The sequence below is a fragment of the Triticum aestivum genome, chromosome 1A (genome assembly GCF_018294505.1).
Source record: "Triticum aestivum cultivar Chinese Spring chromosome 1A, IWGSC CS RefSeq v2.1, whole genome shotgun sequence".
In the NCBI taxonomy this organism is placed as follows: domain Eukaryota; kingdom Viridiplantae; phylum Streptophyta; class Magnoliopsida; order Poales; family Poaceae; genus Triticum; species Triticum aestivum.
This window is the reverse complement of record NC_057794.1, coordinates 579,459,995-579,477,382: the sequence shown is the minus strand read 5'-3', so window position 1 is coordinate 579,477,382 and position 17,388 is coordinate 579,459,995. Positions and strand designations below refer to the sequence as shown.

The window sequence follows — 17,388 nt, the reverse complement described above, 5'->3', positions numbered from 1 at the left end:
TGTAGAATTATTCTGCAAAGCATAAAGGAGTGTTTGAAAGGAGTTTTTCAAAGAAAGACCTCGGTGAAGCTGCTTACATATTAAGCATCAAGATCTATAGAGATAGATCAAGACGCTTGATAAAGTTTTTCAATGAGTACATACCTTGACAAGATTTTGAAGTAGTTCAAAATGGAACAGTCAAAGAAAGAGTTATTGCCTGTGTTACAAGGTGTGAAGCTGAGTAAGACTCAAAGCCCGACCACGGCAGAAGATAGAAAGATAATGAAAGTCAATCCCTATGCCTTGGCCATAGGTTCTATAAAGTATGCCATGTTGTGTACCAGACCTATTGTATACCCTGCCCTGAGTTTGGCAAGGGAGTACAATAGTGATCTAGGAGTAGATCACTGGACATTGGTCAAAATTATCCTTAGTGGAATAAGGATATGTTTCTTGATTATGCAGGTGACAAAATGTTCGTCGTAAAGGGTTACGTCGATGCAAGTTTTGACATTGATCCAGATGACTCAAAGTCTCAATCTGGATACATATTGAAAGTGGGAGCAATTAGCTAGAGTAGCTCCGTGCGGAGCATTGTTGACATAGAAATTTGCAAAATACTTACGGATCTGAATGTGGCAGACCCGTTGACTAAGCTTCTCTCATAAGCAAAACATGATCACACCTTAGTACTCTTTGGGTGTTAATCACATAACGATGTGAACTAGATTATTGACTCTAGTAAACCCTTTGGGTGTTGGTCACATGTCGATGTGAACTATGGGTGTTAATCACATGGTGATGTGAACTATTGGTATTAAATCTCATGGCGATGTGAACTAGATTATTAACTCTAGTGCAAGTGGGAGACTGAAGGAAATATGCCCTAGTGGCAATAATAAAGTTATTAATTATTTCCTTATATCATGATAAATGTTTATTATTCATGCTAGAATTGTATTAACCGGAAACTTAATACATATGTGAATACATAGACAAACAGAGTGTTACTTGTAATGCCCTCGATGCGGCTATATCTCCCACGTGTCGAAGCACGACTTAGAGGCATAACCGCATTGAAAGCAATGTCGCAAGTGAGGTAATCTTCACACAACCCATGTAATACAATAAGGGAAAAGATACGTAGTTGGCTTACAATCGCCACTTCACACAATTACAATAATAAAGCATTACATCAACCAGTTACAAACAAGGTCCGACTACGGAACCAAAATAAAAGAAGACTACGCCAAAAGCTACACAGATCCCTGATCATCCCGACTGGGCTCCACTACTGATCAACTAGAACGAAACAACATAAAGGACAAGATCTTCATCGAGCTCCTCCTGAGCTTGGTTGTCTGCACGGACTCATCGGCACCTGCAAGCTGGATTTGGAAGTATCTGTGAGTCACGGGGACTCAACAATCTCACACCCTCGCGAGCAAGACTATTTAAGCTTATGGGTAAGGTAAAAGGTATGAGGTGGAGCTGCAGCAAGCGACTAGCATATATGGTGGCTAACATACGCAAATGAGAGCGAGAAGAGAAGGCAAAGCACGATCGAGAAACTATGACCAAGAAGTGATCCTAGAACAACCTACGTCAAGCATAACTCTAACACCGTGTTCACTTCCCGGACTCCGCCGGAAAGAGACCATGACGGTAACACACGTGGTTGATGTATTTTTAATTACGGTCAACTTCAGGTTTTCTACAACCGGACGTTAACAAATTCCCATCTTCCCATAACCGCGGGCACGGCTTTCGAAAGTTCAAATCCCTGCAGGGGTGTCCCTGATACCTGGACTGTTCTTCATTCCTGAATCACCAAGGTGGCTGGTAAGTGAAGTGATGTGTTGCACTATTTTTTGTTGACATGAACATAAGCATCTAAACAGAGCAACTGTTGTACCAGGCAAAAATGGGAAAGATGAAAGATTTTGAATCTTCACTGCAGGTCCTGCGCGGATTTGAAACTGATATCTCAGCAGAAGTAAATGAAATAAAGGTAACATGTAGTAACAGGGATCAATTTTGCTGCAATCATGTCATATGCAATGTACACATTGCTGGCAACTTTATGCTTTATGCTACACCTGAAAATATTTTTCTTTTAAGTAATATATAAGGGCCTGAAAATATTTTTCTTTTAAGTAATATATGAGGGAATGTAAACCTTTTTTTTTTACATTTTGCTACACAGAGATCAGTTGCCTCATCTAGGAGGAGGACAACCATACGATTTGCAGAGATCAAACACAAGAGATATAGTGTTCCTCTTATGGTTGGTAATTTGCATTAAATACTTTGCTTTAACACATCAATGTTCCTCTATTTGCTTACTGGTTTTCACTTGTTTAGATAGGAATTGGCCTCCTTATACTTCAGCAACTAAGTGGTGTCAACGGCATTTTCTTCTATGCTGCAAGTATCTTCAAAGCTGCTGGTATGTTCTGCATAATTTGACGAGGCTCTGCTTATTAAGCATGCTTGTGTGTAATAGTTTTCCTCACACATTTAATAACTCTACAGAAATACTGTGAACGTGCAATTGAACTAAATGGTAAATTCAAATGTTAGTAAGCATGCTGCACATCCATAGCAGTTTGATTGGGATATTTGGATCACTTGTAAAATGTAATGCTGCCCTGTCTGTATGTGATTTGTACTCGCAGGAAGCTCATATCGCAGTACTGAGCCTTAATATATCAGCAATAGCAATAGCTTGTATGTCATGTCTGATATCTTACAAAGTTCTCTTCCTAAACAGGTCTTAAAAACAGTAATCTCGCAACATGTGGTTTGGGGGCTGTTCAGGTATATTCATCTTATCGTTACATCCACATTGTGCCTATGAACTTTGTGGGATTGTGGGTTTGGTATTTGCGTACTTATTGGGATCTTTTCATTGTTAGGTGGTTGCTACTGGAATCACAACCTGGTTGACTGACAAAGCTGGTCGATGGCTACTTCTCATTGTTAGTTACATCACAAGACAAGTTTTTATAAGATGAAAATATGATTTGCGTTGATTAATTTCTTTTACTTTCCAGATCTCTGCTACAGGGATGACAATCAGTCTTCTCGTTGCTTCTGTGTCATTTTTTGTGAAGGTAACTCCACTTAAAATGTTAATGGCATATGTAATGGTTTGTTGTGCAATTGTCTAATCTAGATCAATCAGTACTACCTGAGTTTCCCTCTGATATATTTTAGTGTCAATTCTGAAATAGGACAACATAGACGAAGCTTCTCATTTACACTTTGTGATGAGTATGCTTTCACTGGCTGGACTTGTGGTTAGTTTCAGTTCTGTCTATATACGTCTCTGCTTTATTGGTCAGAGTGAGCAGGTTTAGTGCCTTGCTTTCTGCTACTGCAGGCATTTGTGCTTGCATTTTCTCTGGGCATGGGAGCCATCCCATGGATTATAATGTCTGAGGTATAGTCTGATCCTCCTTACTGCAAATATCTAGAAGTTCAATAATTACACTTACATCTATCTGATTTTATCTCTGTAGTTGTTACCACTATCATTTGCCACTTCTGTTCCTGTCTGAATATCCTCTATAGCCTCTTTTTTTTATCAATGAGCCGTCCTCGAACATGCCTTTTTACCTATGAAATGGAGCGAAACGCTGCAGTTGCAGTCGCTCTTGTGGTTTTGTCGACCAGCTGCTGCTTCAAGACATACAGGAAACTGCATTTTTTGTAATGTAGCCTAGATTACACTGACCGTAGCTGTACCTATCACTAAAGACTGCAACTACTGCTTTTAGCTTTAGCTGTACCATCACCAAAAACTGCAGTGGTTGCTTTGTGTTTCATATCTGTAGTTGCAAGTGACAGTGACAACTTACCTAGAGCAAACTTCACACTGAACATATCTAGAAATATAATAATGCGTCGTCCACATTGTGTCCCTACATATTCTTCCTGTTAACATCAAGAGTCTTGCCGGAAGCACCGCCACCCTTGAAAACTGAATGACATCGTGGCTCATCACGATGACCGCGAGCTTGATGCTAAACTGGAGCAACGGAGGTCAGTCTATTCCTCCCTCTCTGTCCCTCTACCTTCCTACCTCTTTTATGACACTGTGTCTTACCACGAACCATACGTCTTGTTTCAACCAGGAACCTTTGCTATATACGCGGCAGTGTCCATGGGCACCCTCCTCTTCGTGTGCCTGTGCGTGCCGGAGACCAAGGGGAGAACGCTCGAGGAGATTGCGTTCTCGTTCCGCTGAAGCCCGGAACCACGGCGCGTAGGGTAGACAGGCAGGCGGGCGCGCGTCGTGCTACTTGATGGCCGTTTCGGGTCAGGCCTCGGGCCTGGACCAGGTAGTCGCGCAGCAGTGTTTTTTGCAGGAGGGATATTTGTATCATGTGTTTGTGTAATAGTGTACTATCAGTGTACCATTTGTGTATGTGCAATAGAATGGGGAGGGGTGGAATGGGCACCCAACCCCCCCTTATAGTCAGTCAGTCAGTCGGTCAGGGGAGTGTGCAGTAAGTAGAAGAGCAATTTGGTGGTCAGTACATTGGGTTTCATATATACAGCAGCAGCTGTGGCCAAAGGAATAATTCAGATGTAATGTCCAAGAATAAATTTTGAGCTACTTTCAGTGTGCTGCATTATGGCTGTAGACTGTAGTGTGCATGGCAGTTCCCAGAAACTATTGCCTGAAAGTCTTGTTGAGGAGAAAAAAAGTGTTGTGCTGTCAGCTGTACATTTGGGCCGTCTCGTTGGGCTTAAGACACATATCTGCGCCCTTCTTCTTCAGCCAGCCCCCCACCGCCCCAGAAGTGATGGAGGCCCAGAGGAACCCGATGCTGGAGCGGCCCATCAATGAAGCCCATGTTACTGCAGCTCTGGGTCTGGATCCTTCTTCCCTCCTGGTATACTGTCACTCCTACTCCGGTACTCTACTGTACAGTACCAGACGACCGTTGCAGCTGTGCCCCCACCCACACACCCCGGTACTCTACTGTACAGTGCAGTACTCTGCGGTCTACGGTGTGTGTACTGTGGCCTACCCTACTACGAGCCCCCTCCATCCCAGACAGGAGACAGCGACGAGAATATGTTTTCCTCACCAAGGCACGCTTCAGATCCAGCACCAGTATACCACTAGAGATTATGCTCCCTCCATTTCTTTTAGTCTGTAAATACGAATAATTCTCAAGTCAAACTTCATATGTTTGACCATTCTTTTTTTTTTACAAATAGTTTGAATTGCTCACACGTGGTATATGTTTGACCAACTTTATAGAAAAACACTAACACTCAGAATATAAAATCAATATCATTAGATGCATCACGGACTTAATTTTCACTATATAACTTTAGTACTCCTTCCGGTCCTTTTTACTCTGCGTATTAGATTAGTGTCCAGTCAAACTTTGTAAAATTTTACCAAATTTATATTAAAAATATCAACATCTACAATACCAAATATATATAGTTATATACTACTCTCTCCGTCCCAAAATAAATGTCTCAACTTTGTACCAGCTCTAGTACAAATTTGTACTAAGCTCAAGACACTTGTTTTGGAACGGAGGGAGTATGAAACAACATTTCATAATGAACCCAAAAATATTGTTTTGGCATTGTGAGTATTGCTACTTTTTTATAAGTTTGGTCAAAGTAGAGATACTTTGACTTCCCAATGCCAGGACCCGTGGTGGTATCCTCCTACTGCAGGATGATGAAGCGGTTCAACTCTCCATTGTTCTATTTGGGTCTTTTACCCTCTTGACCATTGTTTCCTTGCGTTCACAGAACCATAACACCACCTCCTTCAAGCTCACGACCATCTATGGTCTGACTAGAGGCAACCTCAAGGATGCTTTCTTCGTCGAGCTCGTCTCCGAAATACCACCACTGGGTTCCTTATCGCTGGTCACGGGAGACTTCAACCAAATTTACCGGGCAAGGGATAAGAACCGCACTAACGTTGATCAAAGCCGCATTGTCCAGTTTAGGAATGCGTTGAACACCTGTGAGCTAAAAGAGATTAATCTTCAAAACAGAAGATTCACTTGGAGCAATGGCCAGAGTGACCCCATCTTGAGCAAGCTGGATGGCTTCTTTCGCAACGAGGATGGGATCTGGAGTTTGGTTCTCACATTCTGCATGCACTCTCATCTTCCCTATGTGATCATTGTCCTCTTCTATTCACAAATGCAAATGGCCCTAAGCGTTCCAAGTGCTTCTACTTCGAGAACTTCTGTATTAAGATGCCCAGTTTTTTGGCAACCATCGAGGAGGCATGGAATGAAGATCACAACCATGTCGCGCCCTACCATGTTATTCACCATAGACTCAGGAAAACTAGCATCAAGTTAAAGGCTTTGAGCAAAACTCTTTTCTCCAATGTGAAAATTCAGTTGCATATGGCTCGGGAGATCATCCTCCGCCTTGATACCGCTCAAGAATCTCGATCCCTGAGCCCAGAGGAACTTGACCTTCGGAAGAGGCTTAAGCGGCGAGTAGTTGCCTTGGCTGTACTTGAGAAGGCTAGGAAGCGGCAGAACTCTAGGATCACTAACATCACAGAGGTGGATGCAAACACTAGATTCTTCTACGTGACAATTAACTGCCAGAGAAGGAAAAAAATGCCATCGTCTGAAGCACAATGCGGGTTGGGTGAATGATCATGATCACAAGAAGGCCATCATCCACAATCACTTCTACTTTGTCATCAATAAGGGTCCTCAACGACAAATGGATATTAATTGGAATTGTGTTCCCAACCCAGAATGTGATCTCACTGATCTTGGCACCCCTTTCACCATGGATGAAGCTAGGTGTGTTGTGTTTGATTCTCCAAATGACAAGGCACCAGGGCCAGATGGGTTCATGGGTGCGTTCTTCAGAGCATGATGGGATATTATGAAGGTGGATGTCATGGCCACCATTGACCACTTCTCCAATCTCCATGCCTCAAACTTCCATTGGTTGAAGTCCGCCAACATAACGCTCATTCCTAGGAAAGATGTTAAGGAAATATGCCCTAGAGGCAATAATAAAGTTATTAATTATTTCCTTATATCATGATAAATGTTTATTATTCATGCTAGAATTATATTAACCGGAAACGTAATACATGTGTGAATACATAGACAAACAGAGTGTCACTAGTATGCCTCTACTTGACTAGCTCGTTGATCAAAGATGGTTATGTTTCCTAACCATAGACATGAGTTGTCATTTGATTAACGGGTTCATATCATTAGGAGAATGATGTGATTGACTTGAACCATTCCGTTAGCATAGCACTTGATCGTTTAATTTGTTGCTATTGCTTTCTTCATGACTTATACATGTTCCTATGACTATGAGATTATGCAACTCCCGTTTACCGGAGGAACACTTTGTGTGCCACCAAACATCACAACGTAACTGGGTGATTATAAAGGTCCTCTACAGGTGTCTCAGAAGGTACTTGTTGGGTTGACATATCTTGAGATTAGGATTTGTCACTCCGATTGTCGGAGAGGTATCTCTGGGCCCACTCGGTAATGCACATCACTATGAGCCTTGCAAGCATTGAAACTAATGAGTTAGTTGCCGGATGATGTATTACAGAACGAGTAAAGAGACTTGTCGGTGACGAGATTAAACTAGGTATTGAGATACCGACGATCGAATCTCGGGCAAGTAACATACAGATGACAAAGGGAACAGCGTATGTTGTTATGCGGTCTGACCGATAAAGATCTTCGTAGACTATGTAGGAGCCAATATGGGAATCTAGGTCCCGCTATTGGTTATTGACCAGAGAGGTGTCTCGGTCATGTCTACATAGTTCTCGAATTCGTAGTGTCCGCACGCTTAACGTTCATTGACGATATAGTACTATGAGTTATGTATGTTGGTGACCGAATGTTGTTCGGAGTCCCGGATGAGATCACGGACATGACGAGGAGCTCCGGAATGGTCCGGAGGTAAAGATTCATATATTGGATGATATGGTTTGGCCAAGGGGTCGAGCCCATGGGGCTATAAGTCGGTGCAAAAGGAGTTTTGAGGAGGCCAGGGGGCCAAACGCCAGAGACCCTGGCGTCTGGCCCAGGGCCAGACGCCGAGGCCCATGGCGTCTGGGCCAGACGCCAAGGATTGTGGCGTTTGGTCCTGGAGTCCGAGTGGGACTCTTGCCTTTCGGGCAAAACCGACTTTGAGGAGGCTTTTGCTGCAAGTTTCGATCCTAGGGCTCAACATATAAATAGAGGGGCAAGGCTAGCACCAAAGACACATCAAGAAACACCAAGCCATGTGCCAGCAACCCCGTCCCCTGTAATTTATCCTCCATCATAGTTTTCGTAGTGCTTAGGCGAAGCCCTACGGAAATTGTTCTTCACCAACACCGTCACCACGCCGTCGTGATGCCGGAACTCATCTACTACTTTGCCCCTCTTGCTGGATCGAGAAGGCGAGGACGTCACCGAGCCGAACGTGTGCAGAACTCGGAGGTGCCGTGCTTTCGGTACTTGGATCGGTCGGATCGTGAAGACGTACGACTACATCAACCGTGTTGTTATAACGCTTCCGCGAATGGTCTACGAGGGTACGTAGACAACACTCTCCCCTCTCGTTGCTATGCATCACCATGATCTTCCGTGTGCGTAGGAATTTTTTTTGAAATTACTACGTTACCCAACAGTGGTATCCGAGCCAGGTTTTATGCGTTGATGTAATATGCACGAGTAGAACACAAGTGAGTTGTGGGCGATATAAGTCATACTGCTTACCAGCATGTCACACTTTGGTTCAGCGGTATTGTTGGATGAAGCGGCCCGGACCGACATTACATGTACGCTTACGCGAGATTGGTTTTACCGACGTGCTTTGCACACAGGTGACTGGCGGGTGTCAGTTTCTCCAACTTTAGTTGAACCGAGTGTGGCTACGCCCGGTCCTTGTGAAGGTTAAAACATCACCAACTTGACAAACTATCATTGTGGTTTTGATGTGTAGGTAAGAACTATTCTTGCTAAGCCCATAGCAGCCACGTAAAACTTACAACAACAAAGTAGAGGACGTCTAACTTGTTTTTGCAGGGCATGTTGTGATGTGATATGGTCAAGACGTGATGAGATATAAGTTGTTGTATAAGATGATCATGTTTTGTTGAAGTTATCGGCAACTGGCAGAAGCCTTATGGTTGTCTCTTTATTGCATAAGATGCAAGTGCCAAATAATTGCTTTACTTTATCGCTATGCGATAGCAATAGTTGCAAGAGCAATAGTTGGCGAGACGACCATGTGACGACACATTGATATAGATCAAGATGATGGAGATCATGGCGTCATGCCGATGACGATGGAAATCATGACGATGCTTTGGAGATGGAGATCAAAGGCACAAGATGATGATGGCCATATCATGCCACATATGTTGATTGCATGTGATGTTTATCTTTTATACATCTTATCTTGCTTTGGTTGATGGTAGCATTATAAGATGATCTCTCACTAAACTATCAAGGTATAAGTGTTCTCCCTGAGTATGCACCATTGCGAAAGTTATTCGTGTTGAGACACCACGTGATGATCGGGTGTGATAGGCTCTACGTTCAAATACAACGGGTGCAAAACAGTTGCACACGCGGAATACTCAGGTTAAACTTGACGAGCCTAGTATATAACAGATATGGCCTCGGAACACGGAGACCGAAAGGTCGAGCGTGAATCATATAGTAGATATGATCAACATAGTGATGTTCACCATTGATACTACTCCATCTCACATGATGATCGGACATGGTTTAGTTGATATGGATCACGTGATCACTTAGAGGATTAGAGGGATGTCTATCTAAGTGGGAGTTCTTAAGTAATATGATTAATTGAAGTTAAATTTATCATGAACTTAGTCCTAGTAGTATTAGCATATCTATGTTGTAGATCAATAGCTCGCGTTTAGCTCCCCTATTTTATTTTTGATATGTTATTAGAGAAAACTAAATTGAAAGATGTTACTAGCAATGATGCGGATTGGATATGTGATCTGAGGTTTATCCTCATTGCTGCACAAAAGAATTATGTCCTTGATGCACCGCTAGGTGACAAAGCTATTGCAGGAGCAGATGCAGATGTTATGAACGTTTGGCTAGCTCAATATGATGACTACTTGATAGTTTAGTGCACCATGCTTACACGGCTTAGAATCGGGACTTCAAAGACGTTTTGAACGTCATGGGCCATATGAGATGTTCCAGGAGTTGAAGTTAATATTTCAAGTAAATACCCGAGTTGAGAGATATGAAGTCTCCAACAAGTTCTATAGCTAAAAGATGGAGGAGAATAGTTCAAGCAATGAGCATGTGCACAGATTGTCTGGGTACTACAATCGCTTGAATCAAGTGGGAGTTAATCTTCCAGATAAAATAGTGATTGACAGAATTCTCTAGTCACCATCACCAAGTTAGTAGAACTTCGTGATGAACTATAATATGCAAGGGATAACGGAAACGATTCCCGAGTTTTTCATGATGATGCAATCGATGAAGGTAGAAATCAAGAAAGAGCATCAAGTGTTGATGATTAACAAGACCACTAGTTTCAAGAAAAGGGCAAAGGGAAAGAAAGGGAACTTCAAGAAGAACAGCAAGCAAGTTGCTGCTCAAGTGAAGAAGCCCAAGTCTAGACCTAAGCCTGAGACTAAGTGCTTCTACTGCAAAGGGACTGGTCACTGGAAGCGGAACTGCCCCAAGTATTTACGAATAAGAAGGATGGCAAAGTGAACAATTCTATATTTGATATACATGTTATTGATGTGTACTTTACTAGTGTTTATAGCAACCCCTCGGTATTTGATACTGGTTCAGTTGTTAAGAGTAGTAACTCAAAACAGGAGTTGCAGAATGAATAGAGACTAGTTAAGGGTGAAGTGACGATGTGTATTGGAAATGGTTCCAAGATTGATATGATCATCATCGCACACTCCCTATAATTTCGGAATTAGTGTTAAACCTAAAATAAATGTTATTTAGTGTTTGCGTTGAGCATGAATATGATTGGATCATGTTTATTGCAATACGGTTATTCATGTAAGTTAGAGAATAATTGTTGTTCTGTTTACATGAATAAAACCTTCTATGGTCATACACCCAATAAAAATGGTTTGTTGGATCTCGATCGTGGTGATACACATTTTCATAATATTGAAGCCAAAAGATGCAAATTTAATAATGATAGTGCAACTTATTTGTGGCACTGCCATTTAGGTCATATTGGTGTAAAGCGCATGAAGAAAATCCATGCTGATGGACTTTTGGAATCACTTGATTATGAATTAGTTGATGCTTGCGAACCATGCCTCATGGGCAAGATGACTAAGACTCCGTTCTCCGGAACAATGGAGCGAGCAACAAATTTGTTGGAAATCATACATACTGATGTATGTGGTCCGATGAATATTGAGGCTCGCGGCAGGTATCATTATTTTCTGATCTTCACAGATGATTTGAGCATATATGAGTATATCTACTTGATGAAACACAAATCTGAAACATTTGAAAAGTTCAAAGAATTTTAGAGTGAAGTGGAGAATCATCGTAACAAAAATAAAAGTTTCTACGATATGATCGCAGAAGTAAAATATTTGAGTTACGAGTTTGGCCTTCAGTTAAAACAATGTAAAATAGTTTCACTACTCACGCCACCTGGAACACCATAGTGTAATGGTGTGTCCGAACATCGTAACCGTACTTTATTAGATATGGTGCGATCTATGATGTCTCTTACTGATTTACCGCTATCATTTTGGGGTTATGCATTAGAGACAGCCACATTCACGTTAAAAAAGGGCACCATCTAAATCCGTTGAGACGACACCGTATGAACTGCGGTTTGGCAAGAAACCAAAGTTGTCGTTTCTTAAAGTTTGGGGTTGCGATGCTTATGTGAAAAAAGCTTCAACCTGATAAGCTCGAACCCAAATCGGAGAAATGTATCTTCATAGGATACCCAAAGGAGACTGTTGGGTACACCTTCTATCACAGATCCGAAGGCAAGATATTCATTGCTGAGAATGGATCCTTTCTAGAGAAGGAGTTTTCTCTCGAAAGAAGTGAGTGGGAGAAAAGTTGAACTTGATGAGGTAACTGTACCTGCTCCCTTATTAGAAAGTAGTTCGTCACAGAAATCTGTTCCTGTGACTACTACACCAATTAGTGAGGAAGCTAATGATGATGATCATGTAACTTCAGATCAAGTTACTACCAAACCTCGTAGGTAAACCAGAGTGAGATCCGCACCAGAGTGGTACGGTAATCCTGTTCTGGAGGTTAGTTACTTGACCATGACGAACCTACGAACTATGAGGAAGCGATGATGAGCCCAAATTTCGCAGAATGGATTGAGGTCATGAAATCTGAGATGTGATCCATGTAAAAGAACAAAGTATGGACTTTGATTGACTTGCCCAAAGATCGGCGAGCCATGGAGATTAAATGATCTTCAAGAGGAAGACGGACGCTGATAGTAGTGTTACTATCTACAAAGCTAGAATTGTCGCAAAAGGTTTTTGACAAGTTCAAGGTGTTGACTACGATGAGAGTTTCTCACTCGTATCTATGCTTAAGTCTGTCTGAATCATGTTAGAAATTGTCACATTTTATGAAATCTGGCAAATGGATAAACAAAACTACATTCCTTAATGGATTTATTAAAAAAAGTTGTATATGATGCAACCAGAAGGTTTTGTCAATCCTAAAGGTGCTAATAAAATATGCAAGCTCCAGCGATCCATCTATGGACTGGTGCAAGCATCTCGGAGTTGGAATATACGCTTTGATAAGTTGATCAAAGCATATAGTTTTATAAAGACTTGCGGTGAAGCCTGTATTTACAAGAAAGTGAGTGGGAGCACTACAACATTTTTGATAAGTATATGTGAATGACATATTGTTGATTGGAGATAATGTAGAATTATTCTGCAAAGCATAAAGGAGTGTTTGAAAGGAGTTTTTCAAAGAAAGACCTCGGTGAAGCTGCTTACATATTAAGCATCAAGATCTATAGAGATAGATCAAGACGCTTGATAAAGTTTTTCAATGAGTACATATCTTGACAAGATTTTGAAGTAGTTCAAAATGGAACAGTCAAAGAAAGAGTTATTGCCTGTGTTACAAGGTGTGAAGCTGAGTAAGACTCAAAGCCCGACCACGGCAGAAGATAGAAAGATAATGAAAGTCAATCCCTATGCCTTGGCCATAGGTTCTATAAAGTATGCCATGTTGTGTACCAGACCTATTGTATACCCTGCCCTGAGTTTGGCAAGGGAGTACAATAGTGATCTAGGAGTAGATCACTGGACATTGGTCAAAATTATCCTTAGTGGAATAAGGATATGTTTCTTGATTATGCATGTGACAAAAGGTTCGTCGTAAAGGGTTACGTCGATGCAAGTTTTGACATTGATCCAGATGACTCAAAGTCTCAATCTGGATACATATTGAAAGTGGGAGCAATTAGCTAGAGTAGCTCCGTGCAGAGCATTGTTGACATAGAAATTTGCAAAATACTTACGGATCTGAATGTGGCAGACCCGTTGACTAAGCTTCTCTCATAAGCAAAACATGATCACACCTTAGTACTCTTTGGGTGTTAATCACATAACGATGTGAACTAGATTATTGACTCTAGTAAACCCTTTGGGTGTTGGTCACATGTCGATGTGAACTATGGGTGTTAATCACATGGTGATGTGAACTATTGGTATTAAATCTCATGGCGATGTGAACTAGATTATTAACTCTAGTGCAAGTGGGAGACTGAAGGAAATATGCCCTAGTGGCAATAATAAAGTTATTAATTATTTCCTTATATCATGATACATGTTTATTATTCATGCTAGAATTGTATTAACCGGAAACTTAATACATACGTGAATACATAGACAAACAGAGTGTCACTTGTAACGCCCTCGATGCGGCTATATCTCCCACGTGTCGAAGCACGACTTAGAGGCATAACCGCATTGAAAGCAATGTCGCAAGTGAGGTAATCTTCACACAATCCATGTAATACAATAAGGGAAAAGATACATAGTTGGCTTACAATCGCCACTTCACACAATTACAAGAATAAAGCATTACATCAACCAGTTACAAACAAGGTCCGACTACGGAACCAAAATAAAAGAAGACTACGCCAAAAGCTACACAGATCCCTGATCGTCCCGACTGGGCTCCACTACTGATCAACTAGAACGAAACAACATAAAGGACAAGATCTTCATCGAGCTCCTCCTGAGCTTGGTTGTGTTATCCGCACGGACTCATCGGCACCTGCAAGCTGGGTTTGGAAGTATCTGTGAGTCACGGGGACTCAGCAATCTCACACCCTCGCGAGCAAGACTATTTAAGCTTATGGGTAAGGTAAAAGGTATGAGGTGGAGCTGCAGCAAGCGACTAGCATATATGGTGGCTAACATACGCAAATGAGAGCGAGAAGAGAAGGCAAAGCACGATCGAGAAACTATGACCAAGAAGTGATCCTAGAACAACCTACGTCAAGCATAACTCTAACACCGTGTTCACTTCCCGAACTCCGCCGGAAAGAGACCATCACGGTAACACACGTGGTTGATGTATTTTTAATTACGGTCAACTTCAGGTTTTCTACAACCGGACGTTAACAAATTCCCATCTTCCCATAACCGCGGGCACGGCTTTCGAAAGTTCAAATCCCTGCAGGGGTGTCCCAACTTAGCCCATCACAAGCTCTCACGGTCAACGAAGGATATTCCTTCTAGCGGGAAGACCCGATCAGACTCGGAATCCCGGTTACAAGACATTTCGACAATGGTAAAACGAAACCAGCAACACCGCCCGAATGTGCCGACAAATCCCGATAGGAGCTGCACATATCTCGTTCTCAGGGCACACTCAGATGAGCTCTCCATACACTAAAACCAAACCTCGAGTTTCTCCGAGGGGGCGCTGCACAGGACTCTAGTTTGGACCAACACTCAGAGGAGCACTGGCCCGGGGGGGGGGGGGTAAAATAATGATGACCCTCAGGAGCGCGACTCCCAAGGGAAAAGAAAAGGCTAGGTGGCAAATGGTAAAACCAATGTTGGGCATTGCTAGAAGAGTTTTATTCAAGGCGAACTGTCAAGGGGTTCCCATTATTACCCAACCGCGTAAGGAACGTAAAATCCGGGAACATAACACCGATATGACGGAAACTAGGGCGACAAGAGTGGAACAAAACACCAGGCATAAGGCCGAGCCTTCCACCCTTTACCAAGTATATAGATGCATTAATTAAATAAGATATATTGTGATATCCCAACAAGTAAACATGTTTCAACAAGGAACAACATCTCCATGTTCCAACAAGGAACGAACTTCAATCTTCACCTGCAACTAACAACGCTATAAGAGGGGCTGAGCAAAGCGGTAACATAGCCAAACAACAGTTTTCTAGGACAAGGTGGGTTAGAGGCTTGGTTCAACAATATGGGAGTCATGATAAGCAAGTGGTAGGTATCGCAGCATAGGCATAGCAAAAGAGCGAGCAACTAGCAAGCAAAGATAGAAGTGATTTCGAGGGTATGGTCATCTTGCCTGAGATCCCGCAAGGAAGAAGAATGAGTCCATGAAGAAGACAAACGGACGTAGTCGAACGGTTCCTCACAAACGTGACGTTATCGGAACCAACCCGAAGAAGCAACACCGGAAAAGAGCAAACAACCTAGTAAACAATCACCACATAGACATGGCATGATGCACAAACAATTATGATGCATGTCCGGTTTAAAGAAGCATGGCACGGCAAGGGGCACAAACAAAACTACAAGTTAAGTGGAGCTCAATATGCAACGAGTTGCATATTGACGGAACACCACGACAAGTTATTTAGTTCGATCTCGTTTATGTACCCAACAATATTAAATGTTGTTAGCATGGCAAGAAGGTGAAGCAAATGAAAACTACCTATCTAGTCAAGTTTAAATGAGGCCGAAAACAACGAACAACAATTCCGGAAACTCCTCATATGCATATATTAGGTTTGGTACTGTTCTGCCCTAAGCCATATTTTAGAGTTGTTAAACATACAAGATGATGCCACCATGTTAAACTAGGCAAAATTCTACCCCATTTACATATAAAGTTTATTAAAATCCGAGTTACGGTTATTTAGTTATGAATTAAAGCATTTTAGCATGCATATGGACAAAGTTACACATACAGCATTTTAAACATTTTAAACATGGATGAAAATGACATATTATGAAACTAGATGCAATTCTAAGCATTTTTCGTATATAAGTTATTTGCAAATGATGCACGGTTGAGAAGTTATTAAATGCATGAAGTTCAAGGGGTTTTCTGCAAATCTGCGTTCTCTGGAAATAATACTAAATTCGTAGAACTGGAAAAAACATGATATGGGCCGAATCTGGCTGGGCCAACCGGAGCAGAGGCGATGGGGGTCTCACCATGGGCCATAGCCCAGATCTGGAGAGGAGTCCGGCCCATGCGGAAATCACAGGGGAGCCAGCTGGGCCTTGCTCGGTGCGGTGGGACGAGCCCGAGTCGGTCTGGATCGGGCTGCGGTTAACGCAGCAGGGGATCGAGCAGAGAACTTGGCGCCGAAGCTTCAGACGGAACAGGACACGACAACGACAACATGGGGGGCGAAGCAGAGGCAACGACGACGGCTGCCAACGGACTCGGTGCGACGACGGCGAACTTGGCGCGTACTCTGGCAAGGGCGGCGCTGCTCCTTAACGCCACCAGGCGGCAGAGGTTGGGAACGCCCGGAGACGCAGGGGCTGCGCTCATGTGCTCGTTTCCGGGTGGAACATGGAGTAGGGCGTCAGCGCGAGAGGAACCAGGCGGAGGCGATCTGATCCAGCGGCGGGGAGCTCCTGGCAGTTGACGAAGAGGGGGATGGCGGAGACCGGCCGATCTGGATGAGGGGAGGTGGATCCCAGCGAGGTTCAACGGATCCGGCTGGTTCCAGGCAGCGGCGGCGTGCTGGTTCATGAACAGAAGAGAGAGAAAGACGGTCAGGGGAGCCGGAGAGCCACGAAAGGAAAAAAAAGGTACGAGGCAGGGGACCTACTGGGTTCACCGGCGACGTTCACTGGAGGCGGCGGGGTCGCGAGGGTGAGGCTGAGGAGCGCTCGGGCGCTGCGCTGTTGCTGCGGGCTCGAGGAGAAATCAGAGGAGGAGCTCCTCTCTTGTGGGCTTGATCGAGGCAAGGAGGAGGATTTGGTGGTGGCTGGCTAGTGGACGGGAGGAGGCGAATCAGGGAGGAGCAGTGGGGAGCGTTGGTTGGTGGGTAGAGGAAAACGAGGAGAAAGGATCCCGAGGTGGATCGAGACCGGTTGGCGGCGGCGACAGGGACAAAAGTCCTAGAAATTAGGGTTTGGGT

The 17,388-nt window shown here is 43.1% G+C and overlaps 1 pseudogene; it reads left to right on the top strand.

Moving 5' to 3' along the window:
* Positions 1-1,905: 1,905 nt before the first annotated feature.
* On the top strand, positions 1,906-4,622 carry LOC123182303 (sugar transporter ERD6-like 4; annotated as a pseudogene).
* Positions 4,623-17,388: the final 12,766 nt, after the last annotated feature.